This window comes from Puma concolor, chromosome E1, assembly GCF_028749965.1.
Source record: "Puma concolor isolate L17-30 chromosome E1, mPumCon1.1.hap2, whole genome shotgun sequence".
Taxonomy (NCBI): domain Eukaryota; kingdom Metazoa; phylum Chordata; class Mammalia; order Carnivora; family Felidae; genus Puma; species Puma concolor.
Window position 1 is genome coordinate 12001938 of NC_141680.1, and position 21272 is coordinate 12023209.

At 58.5% G+C, this 21272-nt stretch overlaps 1 protein-coding gene across 1 annotated transcript in view; it reads right to left on the minus strand.

Moving 5' to 3' along the window:
• RAI1 (retinoic acid induced 1) overlaps positions 1-20885 on the minus strand; it is a 119983-nt gene extending 99098 nt beyond the window's left edge. The window contains exon 1 of the mRNA XM_086686201.1: positions 20504-20885. The gene's annotated coding sequence lies outside the window, so the exon portion shown is untranslated. The remainder of the gene's footprint in view (positions 1-20503) is intronic.
• Positions 20886-21272: the final 387 nt, after the last annotated feature.

Sequence of the window (21272 nt, forward strand, 5' to 3'; positions counted from 1 at the left end):
CAGCTGGGTTTTCTTTTAGTTTTTTTTTTTTTTTCTGTTTTTGCCCACCAATTTCCACCTCCCATCCCAAACCTGGGCCCCAGACCATGAGGAACTCTTCCTGAGCTGCAGTGGGGCCTCCATACCAGAAAAGTTATGGCTAAAGACTCTCACTCTGGCGGCCCCAAGAATGCATTCCCCTCACACAGCCCCTCCTCCCAAAGACTTTATGCCTCGAAGTTTGGTCAGAATGGGCCCCCACCCTGCACGCAAACCCTGCGTGGCATGCATACCCCGGAGCAGTGCCAGCGACTCACAACGCGGTCCGCCCCAGCAGCTCAGCCTCCAAGGGCAGCCACCCTCCTAATGTGGACAGGAAGTCAAGGCCTTCCCAGCCTCCTCTGAGCCCACCCTCTGCTAGGAAGCCCGGAGCCTCCAAGTCTCCTTACCCTTTCGCCCCTTGTTCCCCAGCTCCTGGAGCCTTTCCACTGCCTAGGAATCCTACGCATAGTTCCCTGCCCCAATCATCCAGTCCATAAGCATTTATTGAACACCTACTACATGCAGAGCACCATGCCAAGCACCATAAGAGAGGTAGAGTTGAAAGGGCATGGCCCCACGTCCCCGTAAGCCCAGAGTGCAGCAGAGACATCATATGCATTAGTGACGCTCCACAGCCCGGTGGTTACTAACACAGGCTTTGAAGTTGCACAGAGCTGGATTCGGGGCCCAATCCTGCCACCTCCCAGCTGAGAGACACTTTGGACACACGGCATCACCCCCACTAACCTCAGTGTCTCCATGGGCAGAATGAGATGGTAACGGAATCTGCCTCGTGGGTGGTGACAAGTTTCCGGGTACCAAGAGCTTTGCACAGAGCCCGGCATATAATAGGAGGTCAACCCACGTTCAGCCTCATTCCTCGCCTTGACTGGGCAAGGGCAGAGTCCCGAGGCATGCCAGAATAGACCTCCCTCCAGGCTTCCACCACCTCATTAATCAGAAAGGACTGTCCACCCGGCTAGGATGCCACCTGACGCCCCTGGCAGCCTGCCCATTCACCTCCATCTTGTCTGCAAGGACATCTGGGGATGGGGACGGAGCATGCCAAGTTCTGGCTGAAGGCCAGGCATGCTGGGACCCCAGCAAACCAGAAGAGGCTCACCCAGCAGGCCCCACCGCCATTGAGCCCACACAAGGTCACTGTCGAAACACCACACACACGCTGCGCTCACACAGTAGGTCCACAGTAGACATCCTAGGTGGGGTGGGGAACGGGCTGAGGCTAGGTTGTGCCGTGAGATGAGGTGGGTAAGTACGAGCTGGCCATGAGAGGAAGTGAATTTGATGTCTCAGCAATAGGGAGCCACGGAAGGTTGCTGGCCAGCAGAGGGACTTCTGCCCACCTCCCGAGCCTCGTGCTTCCCCACCCTCTAGTAAGCTTGAGCTTTTTGTAGTTGTCCCTTACTCCCCCCACTCCGAATATGAGTCGATGTTCTGCCCCAAATCTTTGCCCCAAATGTTCTTCCTCTCAAACCATTCCCGGCCCTTCTGATTAGCTCACGTTTCTCCTTCTATGTTGAGTTTAGAAGCCTCTCCGGACCTTCCCCGTCTGGGCTCAAAGTCAGTTCTCTGCCTCCTGCAAACTGGTCCTTCCTACATTAGAGCACAAGTATTCCTTTCTCGGGCCACCTTGCCCCAACAGGAGTCCTTGGAGGGCAGAGTCCTGATCTGACTCCCCTCCGCGCCCCAGCACTGCCTGACACAGGGCAGGGCAGGGATCGGTGGTTTCCTGATGGACATCACTTTAGCCTTTAGAATTCTGTCTCTGAGATGGCACAAAGGAAGGACACAGGAGCCCACTTGGGGAAACGAGGTCATTGGTGCAGACCAGAGGGGAAGAGAAACTGGGGCGGGGGCAGCAGAAAGGACGGGCTGGTGGGCAAGGGGCAGTGCAGAAGGGAGGAGTGAAGAAGGGGGTTGGGGAGAAACTTGGAGAAACCGTAAGACCAGGAGGAGCCTGCTCCTCCCGTTTTCTCCCTCTGTCTGCAGAGACGAGATGGCGGGTGGGGAGAAGCAGGACTGAGGGAGAGACCCGGGGTACAGGCCCCTGCCAGTGGCTCACCCCGTGGGGAGGAGCACAGGCAGGTCCCACAGAGAACACCTGGAGTCTGAGGTGTCCTGACCTATCATTTCCTACATCCCCCGGGACCCCCAGTCTGGGCAGAGGGCCCAGGGCAGCACTGCATGCTGGGACAATCAGACCAGACTGGCCCCAAGGACCTGTCGGTCTGGGGGAGCAGGAGACACCAAGATACCCCGCATCCTGGGCCGCCCCTTCCCTCAAGAGAGGGAGCAGAAAGACAGAGGCTGCCTTGTTGGAGGGGACGGGGATGGATTTCAGGGCGGGTTGAGAGAGGGAGGAGAGGGGCCCTCGTTCCAGGCAGCAGGGACAGTTCCTGAAAGGCAAGGAAGGTAAGGCGGAGAGAGAGGCATCTGGGGGCCTCTGAGAGGTCACGTTGAACGCCCTCCAGGGCACCTGGCCCACAGCCAGCGACCACCCTTATTGTTGCCGCCGAGCAGCGTGGCACCGGCCGGGTCGCGGGCAGCGGCCGTCCCGAAGGGCCTTGAATGCCAAGCCAAAGGTGGCCCGGTGCTGGGCAGCCGGCGGCGGCCGCGGGCCGGAGGGAGCGCCGCGCGATCGAACGCCGGGCCGCCGGCGGAGCGGGTCTCCGCCGAGGCAGGGCGATAAATTAATTAAATGAACCTGCCACGCCAGCCTCTCCCCACCCTGCGCCGCGCTCCGAGGATGAGCGGGGCCGGGCCGCGGCCCGGCGGGGGCAGGAGCGCCCGCCGAGGCCCAGCCGCTCCCTCCCTCCGTCCCCTCCCCGCCGGGCGCCGTTTTCCAGGTAATTAAGGCCGTCCAGGCGGGCGCGCAGCTGCTTCCGCGGCCGGCCGCGCCTCCGGCCCGGGCAGGTGCAATTAAACCCGCGCGTTCGCGGCCATTAAGCATTAATGCAGCTCATTAGCATAAGAACGAGAAGGCGCTTTGATGGCGGCAACCCCGCAGGGGCAGCGGGCGAGCGCCGGAGGGGCGGCGGGGTGCGGCCGCCCAGAGCCCGGGGCTCGAGCGGAGCCTGCAGCCCCGGGGACGAACACCCCCGCCGCCGTGCGTCCCGCCAGGGAACAGGGGTGTAGGTCTGGCCGCGACCGCGCCCAGGTCCCAAGAAGGGGTCTTTGGAGGGCGAGGGAGGAGGCCCACCAGCGAGGGCAGGTGTCTCTCTCCCAAAGAAACAGTTGGGTAAACTGAGGCCTGCAGGTGCCATGTGACTCACACAGGGGGTCCCGCAACCGGGGAGCGAGAACCCAAGTCTCAGCCTGCAAGTGGTTCCTTTATTAACAATAGTAGCGGCCCACACTTAAGCCTTGTTTCTGAGCACTTAGCAGAAATTCTCTCACTTAATCCCTCACCCCCAGCAACACCAGGAGCTAGTGGGTACTTGCAATTGTGATCCCCATTTTACGGAGCAGGGAAATGAGGCTTGGGAGACGGACTTTATCTCAGGTCCCATGGCTGGTAAAAAGCCAACAGCAGGATTTGCACCAGGGCAGTCTGGCTCCTGAGGCGGGGCTCATAACCAGGAAATCACACAACAGCCAGGAGGGGTTACCAGGGAGGAGGAGGGGGCTGTGGCTAGGTGGGGGTCGGTCTGTCCCACCCCAACTGGGGGTCAGACTGTAGCCAGTGCCACCAATCATGGCCTTGGGGGAAGCAGGTTGTAATAATACAGAATTCCAGTAAACTGGAAACTGGGGGTAAAATCGTGCCCAAGGATTGATTATTCACTGGCAATCATTTGATTTTCCCCCACAAACATTTGGTGGGCCTTCAAAATGGGTCTGGGCCAGATGCGGCAAGAGGACAACCAGTTTGCCACTTTGTCTAATGCCTGGCAATTAACAGGAATTCAAGAAACACGGCCTGAGCAAATGAACAAGTGAATGCAGGGATACGTGCCTCCCTCTACAGCATTGGGGGGAGGGGGACGGGACCGGTCCTCAGATTTCATCTCTTCCAAAGGTTTCCTTTGGCTCAGGAGGTGGCTCTGTGAGAGCAAAAGGGCTAAGGCGAAATGGCAGGTGGGGCCTGAGGCAGCCTTGCTGTGCTGTGGCTCTGGGTGTCCCCTGGGGCAGTGCCTCGGGCATTCCAAAGTCAAGGTTGTTGCCGAAAGATGTCTTGAGGGCCTGGTGGTTAAGGCAAAGAGCACAGGAAGAGGAGACACAGGCCGCCTGAGTTCCACTCTGAGGGGAATGGAGCTAGAAGGAAACTGCTGGCCCCTGAGGAGCTCAGAGAAGGTAGGCAGTTGCCAGGGGCCACACAGCAAAAAGGAAAAAAAAAAAAAAAATCTCCTGACTCATGCAGTCCTAGATATGCCCTTAGCAGGTGTCCGGAGCAGCCTGCAGCCAAAACACAGGACTTCTCTCTCCATAAACAGCTCTGCACGTATCTTCATGCCTCTGTCTTGGCTTGTGATGATGGGCATTCCCATACATGAATGTATAATGACACCAGTAATTTGACTGTTCGATTACTGTCTTTTCCCCCTTGGCCACACATCCCAGGGGCAGGGATTACGAAAACCCAGATCATGGCGGATCTCAGTCCTGGAACGAAGTAGGCTTGCAAACGTATCTGTCCACCAGACGAAGTATTATTACTACAAACAGTCACAGTGCCAAAGAAAAATGCTTGGTGTGGGCTTTCCTGCTTCCCCAAGCCCTCAGACATCCCTCCCCCCCACCGCCCCCGACACGCATCCCCAAGCACATCCCCACACAGCTGGCTCACGGACCTGGATGGGCCTTGATGCCTCCATAGGCAGGAGAGGGGCTCAGCCACCCTCTTCCTAACCTGACCCTGCGGCCAGCCCACCCCCTCAGCTGCTGGCTGGCCTGCAAAGGTATCTGTCTCTGTCCCAGGGGGGCCCTCAGCAGCCTCATTAGGAAAGTAGTGACAGACGCATTAGCTGCTAAGGGTGTGTGTGTGTGGGGGGGGGGGGGGGGGTGCCTGAGGGCTGTCACAAGGCTGAAGAAAACCAAATGCCTGCCACTTCCTGGGTCACTGGGCCCCATCTGTGCCAGGGGCTGTGGCTGGGGAAGGGACACAGACAATGCCCCAAGTACAGAATCGCCCCCAGAGCTGGGACTCGCCCCTGGGTCTCAGGGCCCAGAGCAGGGATCTCCTCGTCATTCTTGCTGTTCTTGCTGCCTGCCTCCTAGCTGGAATCGACTCACTGAGTGATCCTTGACAAACCCGTTCTCTCTGTGCTTCAGCCCTTACAGTTTCAATGCTCTGTGTGAGAGGAACCCAGGAAAGCTGGGAACCCATTCCCGTGTAACAGAAGAGGAAACTGAGGCCCAGGGAGGTGCTGCTCCAGAGCAGAGTACTAGAGTGGGTGCCAGGCTCCGCATTAAGGTCCTGGCTAGGCCACTAATAAGCTGTCTGGCCTCTAGACCTCAGTTTCCCCATATGTGAAACACAGGCCTGGACCACAGTGACCCTGGAGTTTCCTCTGGCCTTTGGGCCAGGGTCAGGGATTATCGGTGTCCTTTCAGCCCCCAAAGCCAGCCCTCCCTGGAGCCTGAGGCACAGCTACACACAGGGGTCACAGAACTCAGACTTCCTAGGTGCCGAGTTCCTCCCGGTGCCCAGGGCAGGGGGGAAAAACAGATGCCCAGCAACCCAGTCACTGACCACTCCCTCTACCATTGATAAAAAGCAGGTGAGAAAAGTCTTATACCGCACTCCATGTGCACACAGGAACAGGCCTCGCACCACAGGATATACACATGAACACAAAGACAGACCCTCAGCCACATACCCAGGTTCTCTGCCCACAAACACAGACACACAAACCACACTCACACACAGAGGCGCACAGGCGCCCCTACTGTACCACTGCACGTATGGGTACCCAGGAGATGCTCTGACAAACCAACCCTCTGTCATTTCTCCAAGACACACACACACACACACACACACACACACACAAAACCACACACATACAACCGCACATCGATCCTAGTCGCAAACACAGACACCCCCACAATATGCACAAATCACACACACAGGCACATATTCAGCAATCCAGCACAGATAGACTCATACACTTGCCTGGATGCGGCAGCCACAGGAGAACCATCACCCCCTCCATGTACAGAACCCACCCCCCCCTCAACGGACACAGCCACATGCTGCACACACAGGCCTCCAAGCCCAGGAACACACACACATACACACCCATCTTGCCACTTGGTTAAATTCCACATGGCAGGCGGTGCCCAGCCCAGAAGAGCAAATCCAGATAAATAAATCATGTTCAGAGCATCAATCTCGGCCCCAACCTGGCTGCCTCTTTGCTGCAGGTAAAGCGAAACGGGTCTTAAATATTTTATAAATGAATAAACCTGTTAAGAGAATGTAATTTACAGGGCCATTGGCTGTAGGCTCACAATATCCCTCCCACCTCTTTTCATTTTGGAGAGCACGTGGTGGTGGCAGGTGGTGGCCACTGGGGCATGATGTCTGGTGCCCCACCCGCTGCCCTTCTGCCAGGGGTGTTATTCCCAGGGAAAGGGGCATTCTGTGATTTTCCATCCACTAAATCCAGCTGCTGCTCAGAGACAGGGCCCTGCATTCTCTTGTCTCTTTGGCTTTTTTCCCCCCAAGCCTTGGATGCCTTTTAAATGCCAATCCATCCCTGGCAACTGTGATTTTCCAAGGCCTGTTTCACACGGGGCTTGGATGTGTTAGAACTGAACTGCTCAGGAATGGGGAAGAACAGAAGCCCTTGCTGCAGGGATCAGTGGGGGCGAGGCCAGCTTGTAGCGAGGCCTGAAGGGGAGCCGGGCATAGGGAGGCTGAGCCTGGTGCCAGGCTTGCCACCCCCCAGGGAGAGGCTGAGGAGCTTCGGGCAGCAAAAATGGCTCTAGGATGTAGAGAGGGAACAGAAGGTGTGTTCCAGGACCAACAAGGGGTCTTTGGGTCTGAGGATGGCTGGGGCAAAGGAGGCTGGAATGAGACCTCACTGCAGCCTCATGCAGCTAGGGCCAGTAAAAGCCCCTTGCTGCTGGGACCTGAATCTCAGCTGGGGCCATGAGTCTTCAGTGTCCCGGACCAGGCCAGGTGATCTCCTGGCCCGGAGCTAGCAGAACCTCCTGGCCCAAGCTGCTTTTTATTATTTTTATTATTTTTATTTATTATTTCATTATTAGGGGCAATGAGGAAGGGCTCCTGCCTGGGGTATGCAGGTGGAGAGAGGATAAACAAAGTCAGAAAGGGACCATCTAAAGGCACCTGGGTGGCTCAGTCGGTTACGTGGCCAACTCTTGGTTTTCGGCTCAGGCCATGATGTCACAGTTTGCGAGTTTGAGCCCCGTGGCAGGCTCTGCGCCGACAGTGTGGAGCCTGCTTGGGATTCTCTCTCTCACCCTCTCTCTGCCCCTCCCACACACTTGCTCAAAATAAATAAATAAACTTGAAAAAAAAAAAGAGAGAGAGAAAGGGATCATCTAGCCTGGCTTTTCTGAAGTTCTCACAAGAACGTGGTTCCAGTTCTCTCAAAACTCCCACGGACTCAGGAAAAAGGAGAGTGTTACACAACTTTGGGAAGAGCAGGATATCAAATGGCATACACAGGATGAGCTATGGCATGCTTGAAAAACACAAAACCAATGAACAGGGGGGCAAAGTCAAATGTGCCTGCCTTCGGAGACTGGGATTATCGGTGAATTGTTTTTCTTCTAACTTGTCATATTTTCCAAAAGTCTGGAATAAGCTTGTCCTCCTTTTATAGAGGGAAAAAAGCTGCTAAAACCAGCAAGTACCTTACAAAACCAAATATATAGAATGGTCCCATATTTTACATGTATTTATCGTATATTCTTTATCATGTGTCTAGAAAAGGATGTTGACAGAGATTATGTCCTAGGAGTAGAAACATACGGAATTTTTTACTTGTTTTCCTGTACATAGATTTTTCTAAATTCAACATATTAATAACATGATAATTTCATTAAAAACAAAATGCTTAGGAGTGGGAAGTTCTTTTTGATATCAAGCCTGAGTCTCTCCTGCTGCAACTTGAGGGGTCACACTGAACGTACTCACTCTCCCTCCGTGTGTGCACACCGGGTGAGGCTTGAGAAAGGCCGAAGGGCAGCTGCCCAACAGGCACACAGCCTCCCTTCCAACACCTAAAGGCTGGCATTAAATTTTGCTTCCTGCCCAATCCAGGTAGGAGGGAACAGAGGGTCAGCTGGGTCGGTACCTCGGAAGAGACTGGAGGAAAGAAGGCGGCACTGCGACCCTGGAGTGCCGGGTCTTAAGGCGTTGGCAGCAAAGTTCCGGAAGAGGCTGCCCCCAGGGCAGGCGAAGTGCCCGGGCTAGGGAGGTAGGAATGTGTCTCCTGGCCAGACAGTCCACTGGCTGCCAACTAGGGGAGGCCCGTGCTCCTGGGCTGGAGGCAGGCCGTCTGAGCAGCAGAGTCCAGGCCTGGACGACGTGGTGTGTGCGTGGGGTGCGTCCCTGGCCCTTAGCGGGGAGGTAGGCCCGACTGACCCACGGGCAGCACCAGAAGGACAGAGTTGGAGGCCGCCGGGAGCCTGCTGCTCCGGGGCAGCGCGGCCTGGAGGCTGGCCGCTACTTTCAACTTCCCTGCCGCGGGAGTCAGCCGTGCAGCCTTCCCACGAGCCTGGCCCCGGGAGGCGCTTCCTGCTGCCCCTGACGTGGGCTTGCGGGGCTTCGGACGCAGAGCCCGGTCGTCGGGCGGGCCTCGAGCCGCGGCGCCGGGATTGGAGGCCGCTACCCTCAGTCCCGGGTTCCCGGAAAGCCAGGGATTCGGCGAGGGGGGCGGAGCGTCGGTAGCCCCGCCCCGCGCCCCCGCGGAGCACGCCGGGACGGAGCGCTGCCATGGCGACGGGAGCGGGCTGCCCCGCCCCGCCCCGCCCCCCGCGCCGCGAGGCTCCCGACCCCTCCCGGCGTCGCCGGCCCGCCGGCCGGGGCTTGTCAGGCCGGACGCCGCGGAGGAGGCCCCGGCGCGGCCAAGATGGTGGGCGCCGCGGGAGGGGAGCGGAGGGGAGGGCAGGAAGCGCGGGCGTTTGCCCTCTCGCCGCCCCCTCTCGAGGTTGAGGAGAGGAGAGGAAATGGCCCCGGAGGCGATAATCGAGCTGCCAGTGTGTCTGGCCTGACAGCTCCTACCTAACTAAGCCTTTCCCCGGAGGCCCGAGGTCTGCCCGGCCCCCAGAGGCGGGCCGAGCTGGGACAGCCCGCGCTAGGATCCAGAATTGGACATCCGTCCCCTCCCCCCCCCCCCCCCGCGCACCCCCCCTCCCCCCACTAAACGCCCCCTCGCCCTCTCGGAAAGAAGGTCCCAGAAGGCCCCCGTCTTCCTGGCTGTGTCCCTTCCCCCAACCAAGTGCGCCAGTGAAGCGGACAGTATTTGGTTCCCCAGGTCTGGGGGCCTGAGATGCCAGCCTCTACCCACCTACACCCGAGGCATCTGTTACTGGACAGCACGGACCCCTTCCCCTTCAGTGGGGCTGCCTTCGAAGCCCCCAAAGCGCCCGCAGCTCTGAGCAGCCATCCCTGCCCTTCCAGGAGATCCAGCTAAGCTGACAGCTCCCCTAGGGAGACCCTGATCCCCTCTTACCCTGTGTTCTCCCAGCAACAATGAGGGACAAGAGTAGGATGGGAACTCACACTGACTGGGCCAGGCCAGTTTGGCCAGATGACTATCTTCCCGAGTCCTGCATGTGAGTGACTCTGCCCAGGTTCCGTGGGCAAACAAGCCCAGATCTGTTAAGGAGTGAAGTACTCCGGATGCCTGTCCACACATAGTGGCACTCCCTGCTCCCAGGCCGCCTAGCTAGGGCTGGTCCGGCTGCCTATCTCTGGCCCAGAGCAATGGCCTGGTCTCCCAGTCCCTCCTCCTCCCCACTACCACAGGCCTGGCTTCCCTTCTGAGACGCCAATCTGCAGCCACACAAAGCCCTGTTTGTTTGCTTTCTCTGCTGCTCCCCCTGGATCCGATGTCTTTCTCTGCTACCTGCCGGCCTGGCTTCCTCTCCAAGCTGCCCTCCCAGCCAGCTGAAGGGAAGGAGGGGGCGGCCATTCCAGCAAGCCCTGCCTCACAGCCACCCCAACATTCCTCGAATCCACCTCCCCAGTGCCAGGGCACCCAGCTGGGGCAGCCTGCCCCACAATGGCTTTGCAGCCCCCTTGCTGCCTCTCAGAAAACGGAGGGTGCCAGCGGGGTGGAACAGGAAAGATGCCTGCAGCCAGGGGCTGGGGCAGGGGGAGGGGAGCCCAAGAGGCCCAGCCAACCTCCCCTCTCCTTTTGTGAGCAAGGCTTGTTTTGTTCGTCAATCAGGAAGGCTGCCCTGACTTCCCAGCAACCCACGGGCTGCCAGGAGATAAGGAGATGAATGGGGCCAGGAGGGCTGAACTGGAGGCGGCAGAGGGACACCCTGGTTTTATGGCCCTCCCCCCATCAGTCTTTCTGGGGCGTCCTGGGTATCCCGGGCTCTGGGACAAGAGCTTATAGGCTGCACTGGGAGCCTTACACGGTAGGTGCCCCCTCAGTGCCCATCCTGGGCAGGCACCTGAGAAGATGCCTCTACATGGTGGGCACCCCAGAGCGTGCAGCCTCGGGCACCCTCTGCAGTGTCCTGGGAAGCCTCATCAGCCTGAGCTGAAACAGGGCTTTCACAGGCAAAGAAAAATAAACACCCGCATTCCACACCACCTTCTCTACCTGCAGAGTAGGGGCTGCCCTCTCTCCCCGTTCAAATAAAGAAACCCAATACTGATACTGCACAAGATACAACAACCTCTCCTGGTTCCCTCAACCCAGGGCTCTTTTATTGCACCCTGCCACACTGGGTGGCCCAGGGCAGGTCCTAACCTCCCTGGGCCTCCCTCTTCCCCTTCCTGTCCCCTCCACGCAGAGTTTAACTCTTACAGCAACTCAGGATAAAGGCATGATTATGCTCACTTGACAAATGACAGGAGGCTCTAAGAGAGAAAGCCACAGAGACCAATTGCCCCACTCAGAATTCAGGCTCATTGCTGTTGGACTCTAAGCCCTAAAAACTTCCCACCAGGCTGCGGTATCATTTCACGGCCAGTGAAATCTGCCAAGTGGATGAGTGACCACCACTCATCCAATCTCATCCGATCTCAGCTCTGCCACTTGCTTGCTGTGTGACCTCAAGCAGGTCCCTTAACCTCTCTGGGCTTCAGCTTCCTTGAGAATCTGTATAGAGCAGCTGATAAGGCTCAGAGAGGACAGATGCCCAGGAAAATAGCAGGCACTCGTTAAATGATGGCTTTTCTTTATGATCCCTTTCAGCATCCAGAGAGACCTCCACTCCTTAGAGGAACCAGACCTCTCCACCTCTGCTTTCACCCATCTGGCCCTGTTGCCAGTGGTCCCCTGGTCCCCCCTCCCCCCACCAAGTCACCCTCTCTGGCCCTCTGGAACACTCAAGGCTAAGGCCAAGGGCTGCCAAGCTGAGCTCCCCAGGCTCCCGTCCTGCCCAGGAGATCAGGGCCTCTCTGTTTAATTAGCCAGGGTGAGGGCCCCAGGAGACAATGTCACCCTAAGGGAACAAAGCCAGCTCCGTCCACATCCTGCTGGACTCCAGAAAAGAGAACCACTCAATTAAGTCTGATTTGCCAAAACGTCTGTTTTTAGTGCTATTTCGGGCCACGGTGGGGATTTTCTGTGCTTGTCTCAAAGGTACCCTAAACCAGATTCCTTCCTACCTCCCCCACCCCTCCTGTGTTTGAAATGAAAATATGTTCTTCCTCTTCTCTCTCTTTCCTTTTTTCTGCCTCTCTTTCCCACCTATCAGAGGGATGCAAATGAGAGAAAGGGAGGAGGCTGGGCCCCCACAGGAGGGCAGCAGTCCCACCCATGAGGTCTCAGCGGGGGGCCCCCACAGCTCAGGCCCCCAGAGCACTGGCAGCTGTAGTTCCCTCAAACCAGGCTGGAGGGTGAGAGCGCCTACTGGAACTTTCTCTCCTCCCCACCTCTGGGAGCTTTTGCTTGGCCTTGCCCTCTGCCTGGAAAAACCTCCCCCAAGGTCTCTCCTCCATAGAGTGCACTTTACCTTCTTGGCTTGCAACGCAATTACAATTAAATCCGCATCTATGCAATCACGTCTTTAATGTCTGCGAACCTGCCAGACTCTAAGCTCCAAAAGGGCAGGGGCAGCATCCACTTGGTCACCGCCGTTTCTACAGGGTGGGGTCACCCGCCCTTGGCACTGTTGACATTGTGGACCAGATAATTTGTTGTGGGGGCTATTCCTGTGCATCCTGGGATGTTCAGCAGCAGCTCTAGCCTCTACCCACTAGATGCCAGCGCCTCCCCAGCTGAGACAACCAAAAATGTCTCCAGACGTGGCCCACATGTGCCCTCGCCCCCACCTGAGAACTATAGCTCTAAGGCCTGGCACAGTGCCCTCCGAAAATGAATGAATGCGTGCTTCCTCCTTCCTCCCCCTAACAGAACAGGCGATTTTTTTTTTTTTTTATCTCTTTACCTATCATCATAATCATGTGCAAAATTAATTTTCCCTATCGGACCAGAAGCTTCCAGAAGACAGGCCCATGTGACCTCAGCCATGTATCAATGCTGACTGCCCATAACTATTCCCTGGAAAAACAACTCTCCATGTATCAGAGAGCGCCAGACCGAGGCTAGCCCCCCCTTTGCCAATGCCCTGGATGACTGTGTGACTTTGCTACGCTAGCTAAACTTCTCTGGGCGTCGGTGTCTCTCCAGTCACTGTCACAAGTCTCTGTCCTACTGGACACGAGTCTTTCCGGTGGTTTTCAATTTACATTTACATATTCTGAGAATTTTTATTATCAAAACTGGTGACTCTGATAAAGCACTCTGCAATGTGCCGAGCACAGCTAAGTGCTTTAGAGTCACCATCTCATTCAATCCTCTTAAAAAGAAAACTAAAGGGGGGGCGGGGGAAAAAAAAAAAAAAAAGAAAACTAAAGGGGCGCCTGGGTGGCTCAGTCGGTTAAGCGGCCGACTTCAGCTCAGGTCATGATCTCACGGTCCGTGAGTTCGAGCCCCGCGTCGGGCTCTGTGCTGACAGCTCAGAGCCTGGAGCCTGTTTCAGATTCTGTGTCTCCCTCTCTCTGACCCTCCCCCGTTCATGCTCTGTCTCTGTCTCAAAAATAAATAAACGTTGAAAAAAAAAAGAAAACTATGAAGCAGGTACTATTATTTTCGTTTCTTGATAGGTGAGGAAATAGTGGCTCAGAGCGCTGGAGGGGCCTGCCTAAGACACGCATATGTGGTCTGGTAGCCTCTGGCACCTGAGAATGTCTCCATCAGAAAACACTTTTCTTTTTTTAAACGTTTATTTACTTTTGAGAGAGAGAGAGACAGAGTGCGAGTGGGAGAGGGGCAGAGAGAGAGAGAGAGAGAGAGAGAGAGAGAGAGAGAGAGAGGGAGACACAGAATCCGAAGCGGGCTCCAGGCTCCGAGCTGCCAACACAAAGCCGACGCGGGCCTCGAACCCACGAACCGCGAGATCAAGACGTGAGTGGAAGTGGGACGCTTAACTGACTGAGCCACCCAGGCGCCCCTTCATCAGAAGACTGAAATCTTTCCTACAGTCTGAAGCCCGCCTTTCCCAGTGATTAAGGCTCTTGCAGCCTTATTCCTCTCATCAGGCCTCACCCTGGGAGCCCCCTGGGTAGAGCAGGAGCTCAGGTCACCATAGAAAGGTCCAACAAACTCCAGGAGGTAGTAAGTGTTAATTGAAATCGGTCTGCCTTGATGGGGTTTGGAGAGCCACCCACCGCTCCCTTCCCTTCCTGGGGCGTCATCACTCTGCTCAGGAGAGCCCTGGCTGGGAAACACTTCCCCCAGCACAGAGAAGGTTAAGGTTCTTCAGGGAGGGAATAAAAAACAAGCAGGAGCGGGGGCACCTGGGTGGCTCCGGTCAGTTGAGCACCTGACTCTTGATTTCCGCTCAGGTCACGATCTCACAGTTTTATGAGATCGAGCCCCACATGAGTCGTGCGCTGACAGCACAGAGCCTGCTTGAGATTCTCCCTCTTTCTCTGCTCCTCCCCCTCTCCCATCCTCGGGGTCTCAGAATAAACAGATAAACTTAAAAAAACAACACAAACAAACCAACAAGGAGGAACCATTCCCTAGCACCTTCTATGTACCAGGCACTGCTGTATGTTACCTGCATTAACTCACTAATGCTTCCAAGAATTCTATGAGGTAGGTGTCACCATCTTCTCCATCTTACAGATGAGGCACACGAGCAAAGAAAACAAGTAACTTGTGCCAGTTAGTCAGTGGCGGAGCTGGGCATGTGAACTGCGGCCGCTGAACTCCAAATACAAGCGCTCGTCTGTCGGCGAGGCCGTATTAGAGAGGCATCACACTTGTGGCTGTGCTCCCAGCACGCTGGTGTGCAACAGGGTCTCAATGTGTGATTTATGAATGACTGAACGAACAAATGAGTGAGTTTGTGGTTACACGGCCACATCCACTGCCGCCAAAGTCACAAGTTGCCGGATGCTTTCTCAGAGCCCACCCACAGCGCTGGGACAGAGCCTCTCTGGAAACAGAAGCTCTGGCCAGAAAGCTCGTAGAATTCTCACCTGCCCCGCTGTGTAACAAAGACCCCCGCAATCCATCTCCTCCACCGGGCTGGAAGAGAAACTTTGTTCTGGCCAGTGTCGCGGCGGGGAAGGTTTAGAGGCAACCTGGCACAGACCTGCCATCTTTTCTGCGCGCAATCAGGAGGGGCCTGTGATTATGCCCGTTGTTATTATTTTTGATTATGCTCATCATAAAGGTGGGGGTACGGAGCCTAGAGAGGGCAGTCAGTACCCAGATTTGGCCCAGGCGGGCCGAACCCCAAAGCCTGTGTTTATGGCCCCAGGTTCAGATCCTTCCTTGCGTCCCAGATCCTAAGACACCCTAACGCTGGCAGCACGTTTAATGGTTGCAGAAATTAACGCTCGCATCTTTGACGGGGGAGGGAGGTGCCGGGCCTGAAGCAGCAGCTGGAACGAAAACCTTTTCCTGGTTCTCGACCAGCGCTTCTGCTGCTCCCCCACCACGCTGTCCTGTGCACAGTCTCCAAGGAGGGGGCTCGAGGAAAGGGGGCCCCAGCTCTGCTCCGGTCTGCAGGTCCTGCCTCTGGACCCCCAGCCCCGGGCCTACCCACGCTGTGAGTGAGCTCCCGCCGTCCCTGTTCTGTCTGCCCCCTCCACTCGGTCCCCTATTTTCTTCATGCAGAGCTGCTGACTTGGGCTCACGCACCATCAGTCTGAAAGCAGCTGACCTTCTCCCAGTTTACAGCTGAAACGGAGGCCTGAGGGAAGAGGGGACGTGTCCCCACAGCTCCTCACCGATGGCTGCCAGTGCCCGGTCCCTGGCCAGCTGTATGTTTCCCCTCCCAGGACTCGCTCGTGCCCCTCCGTGGCACCCCGGGCGCCTGTTGACCTGAGCCTGATCACTTTATATAGAAGCTGGATGTTCAGGGTCCACCTGGATCTTGGACTTGGAAGGCCTGGAAGGCCAGACCACAGGTGGTTCTTCTCTGGGGCCCCGTGTGAGCATGGGGCTGAGGCCAAAAACCCGAGGGGATGTCTGCTGAGGGAAGGAAGGAAGGAAGGAAGGAAGGAAGGAAGGAAGGAAGGAAGGAAGGGTCAGTGTCAGAGGCCTAGAACTCCTGGATACTTCCTTTGCTGATCCTGAGCATACAATTTAGCCTCAGGAGCATCTCCTTCCCCCCTCCCTCCGCGTCTTTCTCTCTCTCCCCTGCCTTCTCTCTTCTCCTGCCTCACCTTCATCCCTCTCTCCCTCCCTCCCTCCCTCTGTCCCCCACACACTATTCACTCAGAGTTGAAGAACCAGCAGAACAAAATCTCTCCTTTGCCAGTGGAGCCCCAGTCTTTGCCTCCAGCCCCTGGCATTCCCCCCCACCCCGCCCCCCGCCCCCCATCACATTCCAGTCTCAGATCCCCAGTGACCCACCCCGGCACAGGGCACAGCCCTGCCTCAAACCGTCATCTCCTTGATCCCTGGGGAAACAGGATGAGCCAGTTTCTCCTCAGCCCCCTCAGGGGGCAGCCTGGGGGTGCTGGGCCCCTCTCTGGCCCTGCCTGTCACTCAGAAGTCTGACAGAACAGAATCCTCTGACTAGGGCCCTGAGCACCTGCCAAAGATCTCAGGGGCCCACAGAAACAGCGTCAGGCTCTCACCCGGCCCACCGCACCTAGCCCTTCCTGCCAGGAAGCATTTCCAAGCGTCTCCCCATGTTCCAGGCCTCGCCCTTGGCACTGGGGCTGGGAGAGGAGGGAGGTGTGCTCTCAGGCCTAGATGCTCCAGCCTGGTGGGGAGGACAGACACTGACAGAATTACCGATAATTCCATGATAAACACTATGCCACGGGTATAGACAAAGGGAGATGACTCAGTCTGCCTCACAGGTCAGAGGAGGAGGAGACAGGACGTCTGTTTTGGTCTTGGGAGGCAGGGAGGAAGGTGAAAGGCATCCTAGGTGGAAGCAGCGACCAGGGAAATGCACGGAGGCAGGGATGTCCGTGGCTGAGTCCTGGGAAGAAGGCTGTGCTGTGGCTGGAGGGAGAGGAAGGGGCTTGAATAGGGCAGAGCAGGCGGGGGGGGGGGGGGGGGGGGAGGAGGGGGGGACACACCAGGAAGGGCCCCTACAGTGTGGGAAGGACCACAGACCAGACCTGTATTCAGCCCAGCAGGAGCCCTTGGAAGTTATCTGCTGAGGTTGAGAAAGATCACTCTGGTAGTGTGGACCCCGCTGGGAGGGGCAGGGTGGAGGCAGGGAGGCCAGTGAGGCCCAGCACAACCTCTTTGGCCACCATTCGTTCTGAGCTAGTTCCACCCCTCTTGGCCGCGGTACACAGGCCACGTCCGTTCCAGCCTCCAAACACTTGCTTGTGTGTTCCCTCTGCCAGGAACGCCCCTCTTCTTACTTACCTGCGCTTGAAGCCCCTGCCTCCATAAAGCTCCCAACTCTGGTCAAGACTGAATCCTAAAGCCCAACTTCTCTGTCCCACCCATCTGGGAAAGAAATTCTGCAGTGGCTCCCTCTGCTCTTCTTCACGGGGGCAAGTCTTACCCAAGATGCTGCCCCACGCTCTTGCCCTTATTATCCCCGTAACACCTACAGGGTGCCTTCACCGGGGGACCTGCTTCCTGCTTGAAACCTGGCTCGAGCTCCCATGACAATGCTGGTTCCCTTGGGTATTATCTGGGTCTCAGTCACCCACCGGGCTGTGACCTTTTTGGAGGCAGGTGTACAGGGCCTCGGAAATGCTGGGTCCTTAGAAAACACCTGTTCCCTTGGGGCCGGTGAGCTTAGGCACCTTTCCCACAGAAACACTGCTCGCACTGCGCATGGCTTCACCTTGTCCCTCCCTGTGAGCCACACATTAAAAGGGGGGAGGGGGCACAACCACAGGTGGCTATCACAAGCAACAAGACAGGGGCGCCTGGGTGGCTCCGTTGGTTAAGCGTCTAACTCTTGACTTCGGCTCAGGTCGTGATTTCATGCTTAGTGAGTTCAAGCCCCGCATCAGGTTCCACGCTTACAGCACAGAGCCTTCTTGGGATTCTCTCTCTTTCTCTCTCTCCCTCTCTCTCTCCGCCCCTCCCCTACTCATGCTCTCTCTCAAAATAAGTAACAAAAGATAGGACACTGAGACACAGAGAGGTAAATGACTCATTCAGTGTGTGTGTGGGGATGGGGGGAACCAGGAGTCAATCCAAAGCCTGGACCCGGAGCACCTCGCCCTGTGACTTTCCAAAGACAAATGGAGAGGAAAAAGGAAGCGAAACAGTAAGAGCCTGAGATACATTTTCATTGGGGGTAAAAGAAAGCTATATATTGGTATATATGATACATGTAAATGTATGCGAGTAGCAAATCATCTAGAAGGATACATTCAAACTCTTAACTAAGGTTACCTGGGGGGGGGGGGCGTTGTGGAGGACACTTATTTTTATTCTATATACTTCTGGGTCATTTGCATTTTTCACAATAAGCATGAATCCACGTGTTAGTCGAGTAATTTAAAAAGGGAGAACCTGTCAGGGCCTCAGTTTATGTGTGTGGAATGAATAGAAGCCAGATTCATTTTGTTGGACTGTTTTCTTCTAAGTCTGGGTATGACCCATTCGTGGATTGTGAAATCAATTTAGTGGGCTGCAACCGGCATTTAAAAAAATTTTTTTTTCAAATAGGCTAGAACAGAAAGTATCCGCTCAGCAAAGTAGAGAAAAGAGTTATTTCACTCAACTTTTGTTTCAGTTTTAGATAGTGGGGTGAACAGGATTGTGACCTAACATGTACTTCTTCCTACTGGCAAGAGTTTGAAAACATGGGTAGAGACTTGGGGGGGGGGGGTCTAAAAGGAATGGGGGAGGGGGCACCTGCAAGAGCCTCTTGGTCCGGTCTGAGTGGGTGAGTTCCAACTCTGGGAAGAAGCCACAGGGGCCCCTGGTTCTTGGAAAAGCCCTATTTAGCCCACTCCAGAGTTGGCTTCTGGGGCCTGGATCATCTCTTGATAAGACTGCTTCCCTCCAAGGCTTTTGCCTGTGAGAGGCTTGGCCAGATTTCTGGGAACGAGCCTCCCAGAGACCAGAAGGTCTGTGTTCACTCGTCTGTGGCACCCAGAGCTCCTAAGGATGCTCCTGGGGTCCCATATACACCCTCTGCCGTCAAACGGGCGGGGTGGGAAACAAGATTCTTTTCCAGCTTCCACATCCCCAGAGCCACATCCCAGGGAAGCCTCTGGAAACACAGCTGTGTGGTCAATCGGGAGGGGCCTCCACTGAGTCTGCAGCGAGGGCTGCCCCCACCCTGGGTGAGCCCGACCTGGGCAGAGAGAGAGGTCTTTATGGAGAATGGGGTGGGGGAAGAGAAGCAGAGCCCCCGGCCTGGGGCTCCCAGGGCGCTGGCGCCCCCACTTCGCAGCTCGCCTAACCCACCCCCGCCTCGCCTCCCAGGGCAGCAGACAACTAAAAAAAGATAAAATAAAAGAAGTAATTCCCCTGCTCTGACGTCAGCGCGAGGTTTTAACAGCCCGGCAGCGGCATGAAAACTGGATTGCAACCAGATGTAATGCCCTTGAATCGTCAACACACCGCTGCGTTGGAGAAATAAAAGCAGGAGGGGGGTGGAGGTGCGGCACTTTGCGTGGGAGGGAACCGTGCGGGTCCCGCGTGGGTCCTGGGACCCGAGCCTGCCGAAACCACGGGGAAGGCGCTGCGGGAGGGAGAGCTACGAGCGGGGGCAGCTCGGGGCCCGGGTCCGCCATTCAGGCGCGCTGCCTCCCCTCCCCCAGCCCCCCAATAGCGCATTGTTACGCTCGGTTTCGTCCGTCCGGAGCCGAAACCCCGGCGCTCCCCGCCCCCTCTCCCCCGAGCGAGGGCTTCCAAGAGGGCACAGCTCCGGCCGGCACTCCAGCCCTCGGCGTGGACTCACAGCCCCCAGAAGGGAAACGGGCTCGCTGGGAAAACGGGCGCCCCAGGAAGCTGGGGCCGCAGCGGCCTCGGGCCTGACTGATGTTTCGCTTCCCCTCCGCCCCTCCTCCGAGGCCCCCGGCGCGACCAAGGCTCCAAATGTCACCCCCGCGCCCTGACACCCCCTCGCCCCCTCCGCACTCGGCGACGCCGCCTGGCGCCCGGCCTCCACGTCTCCTCCCCGGGCCCCTGCCTCCTAGGGCGCGGGGGGCCGTGGACCCGGCCGGCTCGCCGCGCCGCTGTCCGGGGACTCGGGGCTCACGCGTCCGGTGCCCCCCGACCGTGACGTCACCCCCGAAGGGCCCGTGAGCCCGGGGCCTGGCCGCGCCGGAGCTCCCCGGGCCTTAGGGCCGTTTCCTGCCCGGTCGCGGGGCCTGCGCACAGGCCCGGGCGCCGATGCCCGCGTGGGGGCACCGCGGAGACCCCCGGCGCGCCCCATCTCCCCCACGCACGGCCCTCACCGCCCCCGGCGCCCTGCCTCCCACGCCGTGCCGCACGCCAGGCCCCGAGTCCCACACGCTCAAGTCGGCTCCCCGCCCCCCACCCCGGGCGCACTCACAAAGCTCCCCTCCCGCCCCGGCGCCGGGCGAGTGTCCCCCCGCGTCCCCACGCCCCGCGCGGCAGCACTCCGCGCCCCGGCGCACACACAGCCCCGGGCCACACGCGCCCCTCGCCGCTCGCGCCCCCACGCCACGCACCGTCCCCGGGGCGGCCCTCCGGTGACCTCGCGCACCCCCACACCACACAAAGCGGTGACCCCGCGGACCCCCACATCGCGGCCCGCGGCGCGCTCGGCCCCCGAGCCCGCCTCCGTTCCTCACCCTGCCTCGGCTCCCGACGCCTCGCGCCGCCCCCACCCCGGCAGCGCCCCCCGCAGCCCCCGCGCCCCAGCGCTCCGTGCTCACCTCGGCGCCCGCGCTCACTCGGGGGTCCTGGGTCTCGCGCTGCGACTTCGCGGCCCGCAGGCCCGGGCGGCCATGGGGGTCAGGGCGCGGCGGCCCGGCCGGCCGGCGGCCAGGCAGGAAGGAGGGTGGGCCGCGGCGCCCCCTCCTCGCGCCGGCGCTCGGGCGGCGGGCAGGGCGGCCTGCTCGGCTCGCCTCTCGCCCTCGCCGCCGCCTCGCTCTCCGACTCGACTCTCCGAGCCCAGCCGCGGCGGGGGCGGCGCCCGGGGGCGCGGGGAGCCGGCGGCGCGGGGAGCGGGCCCTGGCCGCGCACCCGGCCGGGCCTGCCTGGTGTCCGCGGGTGCCGCGGGGAAATGCGATCCCCTCCGCACAGGAAGAGCGAGCGGGCGGGCGGGCGGGCGACGCGCGGGGGGAGAAGGAGAGCGAGAGCTGGAGGAAAAAAGTTCCCGGGCGGCCTGGCTGCGCTCGCTCGAGGCCCCGGGCGCCAGGTGGGCCGTGCGCGCCCCGACAGCACCCCCTGGCGGTCCGCGCGCCCCACTGCGCGTCACCCCCCCCCCCCCCCCCCCCCCCCCCCCGCCTCGCCCGCCGGCTTTGGGGGGAGGGCGCCTTGCGTGGGATCCAGGTGGAGCCCTCCCGGACTCGCACGCCCCGCCTGGGTCCTGGGGACGCCGTGGGACTGGGGGCTGGGTGAGGGCTGCAACCTCGGGCGGATTCGGACTGGCACCTTGCCCTCAGATGCTTCCAGTCTCTGGCCTGGTTCCTAGGCCAGGCT